The following is a 6,670-nucleotide window of genomic DNA, read 5'->3' on the forward strand; positions in this document are numbered from 1 at the left end:
AATTATATCGATCCTCAGACACTAGCAAGTAAAGATTTAGTGGTGTTTACTTTCGCCTCCTACAGTTTAGATCTATTGATGAAATTCTACTTTTTATGTACTGTTGGACCATGATTATGGAGGTCTAAAGACAACTCCATAATCATTGTATATTATTGTGATTGTGAAGAAGCTCGATATCATCTCTTCCAGAATGTGTTGGTTTTGAGAAAAAACAACTTAATGCTAATCTTGTGGAAAGCTAACTCATGCAAACACCTGACTTAGCATGGCTCAAAGTAGTCCAGACTGGCAAAGGGTAGAACAGTGCAGAATTAAAAACTCCAATCTTTAAGATTAAACTAATCCAGTAGAAGACAATGGGTAATATATGGTTAAAATATCATGGCATTTTGGGAAAGAGATGTAAAAAGATGGTTGAGAAAAGTATTGTTCATTTAGGGAATTGTGGGAAAGGTTTTGATATGCTCTATCTGAATTTATACATTTTTTTTGTCGGGGGGAGGTAATCATTGTGGTACTTGAGATGCAGTAGAATTGCCAGTCCAGTATTTAAGCAAGTACACATATGGTGTTTGTTTTGTAATAGAGAACTCACAATTACTTCAAAGTAGATATTTTGTTGGATCTCATGTTAATCAGCAGACATGTCCCTTTGCTTTCAGGATAATCAATTTGACCTGAATATACCAAACCATTACATAGTTAAGTATCAAGAGCCTTTCAAGTCATATAGACATCTTTCTTTAGACTTGATTTTCTCATTAAAGTTTAATGTGAATGCACAGTAGAGCTACTACTAAGTTACAACTCTTAAGTGGAATTTAAAAAAATTGACATTTTGTTACATCTGACTGTGAAGGTGTTAAAGTGAAGAAACTAAAGTTTTTATTTCCAACATGTTTTTTCTGGAAAAATGTCATTTATTTCATTGCCACCATTTTGCATATATATATATATACACACACACACACACACACACACAACATTCCTGTCTGCTTGGTTTATTGTATGTCACAGTGTAATCTTCTTCATATTAAATAATAGTGTTGGTCATATTTCTACTGTTATATGGTTATATACTTTGGTGCATTCAGTAAAAAAAAATCTATAAATTGTTTGAACAGCACAGGGTGCAACTCCATTTGCAATTAAGAGCTATAGGGTAAGGTCTGTGTTTAGCATATTCCAGTCACCAATCTAATCCATCCAGCTGATGACTCTTGAAATCCATTTCTTCATCTAAGCAACATGGTTTGATAGAAAAAAAGCTTTTATTCATGTATCAAAATAATATAATAAGAATATACTGATTACCCTTTGATTTAATTGGCAGTGGATCTGCTATACCCAGTGCCACATGCCTAACTGTCATTTTTATTTTTATGCATCAATACTCTCTTAGTTTTATCATTTATTTCTCTTGGCTCAGGAGGTGCGTGTTTTATATTCTTTTATGATACCCTGTAATTGTTTTCTGGCTGGAAAATTGTCTCTTCAGATTAGTAGGAACCTTAAAAATCCTTAAACTCCACATGTCTGTACAGGATGTACATATACTTTTTCTGCCAGATTAATGGAAGTTAAAGTTGATTAAGTCATGTTTGCAGGGAACTAACTTACAGTAAGAAATGCACAGAATTTTTAAACATCCCCAGACAATATTGCAGACAGAATGTTCATAAACTAGATACAAAGTCTAAGAATGTAATTTCAGAGACTTCCACAAGATTTTACTGAGCACATAATCCTAGAAGCCTGGATCAGTTCTGATTCACATTCAAGTTTTTATGGGAAGGTTGTGAAAATTTAATTTTTTGTCACGTCTTCTTACTAATTCTTCATTTGGACATCTGAACCACATTAGTCCACTTTTCTTTCTGTTGTGCTGAATTATTGTCTTCATTAATAAAATCAGAGTATTCGTTGAAAGAGCATTTTATTACATTTTAAAGAGTTCATCTGTAATACAGTGTTTTAAAACTGAATGGCATTCTAACACTAATTCAATTTTCTACTATGGTCCACCTGGTGATGTCTCCCAATGGCACAGTGGTATTTCTGCAGACTTACAATGTTAGAAACCAGGTTTCAATACCTGTGGTGGGCAGAGCACAGATAGCCCATTGTGTCGCTTTGTGCTTAACTCCACACAAACAAACTACCTGGTGATCACTCCCCTGAGCTTTGAAAACAAATTCATGAACTCATAGTTAATTTGTACTCTGCTTTTTAGATCATGCAAGTAGTGCTAATGTTTTATAAAAGCTAGTTTAGCTACAACAGTTCCTTTTATGGATGGGCTCAGATTATTGCATGTTTAAGCTTTATATGCATAGTAAGGGAAAAGTCTTGAATGTAAGCTCTGTAACAAACTTCCTTTAATAGAATGTGTACCTCTAAGAAGTTCTTCTTCTTTATGTAGAGCTGGACCAGGCAGTTACTGTCTCATTCTTCTCAGGATTTGATAACCAGTCTTCTCAGATGTTTGTTCAAACAACAACAGTGTCTATTCTATTGAACTTAATCTGTTTAAACTAATTTTTTAAAATATTCTTCATAAATTTGATGTGTGTCTTGATTCATTCAGTAAAGACAATAATTTCAGTGTGGAGCTGTTCATTTTACTATTTTATAATCTAATTGCTTTAAAATAGTGTTCCCAATACCTCATTCAAGAGTTCTTGTAGTGTTCTTTTTATAAAAGTTGAATGAGTCCAGCTTGCTTTATTATTTTTATCATTAACTTCCATGATTACACTTTTTATTTAGGGTCAGTCAGGGCAGGTGTATTCTTGGTGTACTTGCCAGTTTTTTGGATACTACCATTTTTGTCATTGGTAAGACTGTTATGTGTGAGCTCAGTTTCACTCCTTTCATTCTTCACTGGCTCTGGTACTAAAGTAGAGGTTATATGTAAGAAGTCTACTACAAGGAAGCAACAACCAACTGCTCTTCTCTGGTTTCTCTTTGAAAACTTGAACATTATTATTGCTGTCAGTAATAGTGGTACTTTGTATAGGAGGAGCCAAGATTGGTTTTTACAGTAAATATCAAAATCAAACAGTGTAATTACAGTTATGTTATCCAAGAATAGTTTTGTATAGTAAATATCAACACCAAACAGTGTAATTACAGTCCTGTTATCCAAGAGTAGTTTTGTATAGTATATATTGACATAAATCAATGTAATTACAGACCTGTTATCCAAGAGTAGTTTTATATAGTAAATACCAACATAAATCAGGGTAATTACAGTTCTGTTATCCAACAGTAGTTTTGTATAGTGAATATCAACATAAATCAGTGTAATTACGGTCATGTTATTTAAGAGAAGTTTTGTATAGTAAATACCAACATAAATCAGGGTAATTACAGTTCTGTTATCCAAGAGTAGTTTGGTATAGTAAATATCAACATAAATTAGGGTAATTACAGTTTTGTTATCCAAGAGTAGTTTGGTATAGTAAGTATCAACATCGATCAGAGCAATTACAGTTTTATTATGTAAGAGTAGTTTGGTATAGTAAATATCAACATCAAACCTTTCCCACACCCAGCCACCCCTCGAGACAACTTTAGCTCTTGGAAAGTCTTTTTTTTTTACTTCGGGATGTAGTATTTTTAACAGAGGTAAGCACACATTTGGTGGCACCTTCTGGTTTTGGTAATACTGCAGGAGAAGCATTAATGTTTGCCATGGCTCCTTCTTTTCTAGAGGTGGTGATGAAGTTGGCAACTGTGGCTAAGCCAACTGCGGGCTAACCTAAATTGGCAAAGAGGTGATGGTCTGCAATGGATTCTCCAAAACTTCAGTAGTTGCATTGTCTACCAAGGGTTTGTGCCCTGCAGATTGATTGGCAATCAAAAGAAAACTTCGAAACCAACCTAACAACTGATTTGGCTAGATGCATCGACCAGCAATGCGTTTTCATTCATGGGCTCTATAGAGTTTAACTTCAAGCTGGATCCAAGAGTCTTCAGTTTGTTAGTAGCGTACAGCTTCTCTCTGAACAATAAATTCTGAGCATAATGATCTTCATCAAAACTTCATTCCACGATTCAGCTTGAACAAGACTTGGGCGTTTAAGTGGACTAGAATGGACAAACACCTCTGGCTAGTCAATAACTGGACTTAAAGGTCCACTTGATGCAGTTGAAATTAAGCACAAGTGCATATGACACCTTGATGATCTTCAATCTTTGTGCTACACAAAGTCTGGTAACCATGTACTCACTTTTGGATGCAGCACAGTGGACTCAACCATAAAACTTCTGCTAACCTCAGTTATTTCCATTCATCCACCATGCTGATGACCATTCCAGCTGTAAACAGGATAACAGATCACCCATAATTGCAGAACAATACTGGAACTTCATCCCTCCTTGGAATGATAACTGCTGCATAAGATAATGCTGTTTGCTTTCTGTACAGGAAGTAGTATACTTCATACATGGGCATTATTACCACATTACATAGTACAAATGGTCTAGACTTTGTATTTAGAAAACCACGAGACACCACTTCTAAGTAGGAATACTGTGAATTTCTCTCCCACATAAACTCGTGCAGTTTCACTGTTCCTGGGCTCTATCTGGCCATCATTGGTTAACTTCCATGGAACATCAGTTCATTGCTGGCACTAGCTGTTCAGTACATCTAACCCAAGGATGTCAATGTTAGAAACAAGATCAGTAATGACTACATTTATGAGAGATATTTTTAGGCCTAGGTGGAAATTCACATTTAGTTTATTCAGTGAACGAATTTTGTTTCAGCTGGGCCTAGTGGGGGTTTTGTTCAGAATGCTGGATATATCATAAGATCTACCAATGTTCTGGATGCTCCTGTATGAATCAGGTATCGTGTCTCTCACACCTATATTCTGACAGACCAGCCCTGAGAGAACTGGACTGACCATAATATCGTTTGGTGCACTTCCCAAGTCAGTAGCCAGTCCGACTTGGAGTTCGTTAGTTTGCCAGAGCTGTTACAGCAGCATGTACCACTTCTTGTTAACTCATTTACTTGCTGAGGCTTTGGTCAAAAATGATGTCTACAGAAGAGGGAGTTTTCTGTATATAGACAATTCTGGAAGAACTCTAAAAAATTAAGAGGAACATTTCTTATATTGATATACATATAAACCATATAAAAGTTTTTGTAGTTTTATAATGTTCCACTAGGCGATAAACAGTATTTATCATCCCCCAGTAGGACAATGGTAAGTTTTGGGCTTACGAAGCCAAAATCCTAGGTTCAATAAAAACCATGGAAAGAACTGTAATAGCCTTCCCCATTCACTGGGCACCGTTATGGTTGCCTTGCGGTCCCAAGAAATTTGAGTGTATGGTTATCCCTTGGCTGGACTAGGGCTTAGCATGGTGTGTGTTCCTGGGTAGAGTAGTCTGTTAGAAGTAAAGCTACTGTAACTACTGTTAGAAGCTTCTTTGTCTCTTTTTATAAGTTTGAAGTTGCCACTTTATACCTCATTGCTACAGAAACTCACTCAGTAAGGTGAGAACACCTTTTACACCCAGGTGGTACTTCTTCATCTCACTGAATAGCATTTCCAAAAACCTGTTCGTGAAGATATCTGATGAAGCCATTACAGGGTAATCTTTCTCTCTAAATGACACAAATTTTCCTCTTAAGAGGCAAAATTTTCTGTGGTACCCTTGAACCATCCCTGTGGAGTGGTCAGTTTTGCATGGAGTTGAAACTTCAGTGCATCTCAGCAATGACTGTCTCATATTTCCATCTTGCTAAAGTTTTCAGTGGAGGCTAGGGCTGGTCTGCCCGCGTTCGAAAGCAAACTCTGTATAGCCTGTTGTGTAAACCAGCTATTCCAAACAGTTACCAGCCTGAAATTTTTCAGAAGATGGTTCAAGTCTCCTTTCCCTGACCCTTGAATGTTTAGGGCAAATTTTGTTTTGCATCATTCACTGGAACCCGCAACTGTGGCCAGAACTTTTCGTTGTGAACCATCCCCTGTTTGAAATATCCTCGACATTGTGGGTAAAGCATGGAAGGCATGCACAAGGATTCTGAGTAATGAGTTGCCATGATCCATGGTCACCCCTCATGAAATAAAAACCCACACTATCTTTGCTGTTGGATACTGAATAAGTCTTCTCAAGTGTCTTACACTTCTTCTGAAATATGTTACACCACATTCAAGAACTGTATAAATTAGTGTTTTACCAACCCATCATATCCATTTATGATGCAATGTGTAATTGAATACAAAAACAAAAGATTCACTGATTCTGCTTTAATAGGGTGAACCATACTATTGGTGTTATATATCTATTATTTCATTGCTGTGCTTTGTCCAATGGGACAGGAGTCTCTCAAACCTAAATATTTCCTCAGCAACACTGATTTTGCTAATGCAAATGAAATAAGCATTCTTTGTTTCCTTACTTTGTCTTGACAGATTTATATGTAGCACTTACAAAAATATCGGTATCTTGAAGCCCGTGATTTGTCCTCCTGTCCACACTGTGACAGATTTGATGTTCCACAATATAACTTTGTTAAAAGGGCCCGGCATGGCCAGGTGGTTAAGGCACTCGACTCGCAATCTGAGGGTCGCGGGTTCGAATCCACGTCACACTGAACACGCTCGCCCTTCTAGCCGTGGGGGGTTATAATGTGACGGTCAAT

This window comes from Limulus polyphemus, unplaced genomic scaffold (assembly GCF_000517525.1).
Source record: "Limulus polyphemus unplaced genomic scaffold, Limulus_polyphemus-2.1.2 Scaffold146, whole genome shotgun sequence".
Taxonomy (NCBI): domain Eukaryota; kingdom Metazoa; phylum Arthropoda; class Merostomata; order Xiphosura; family Limulidae; genus Limulus; species Limulus polyphemus.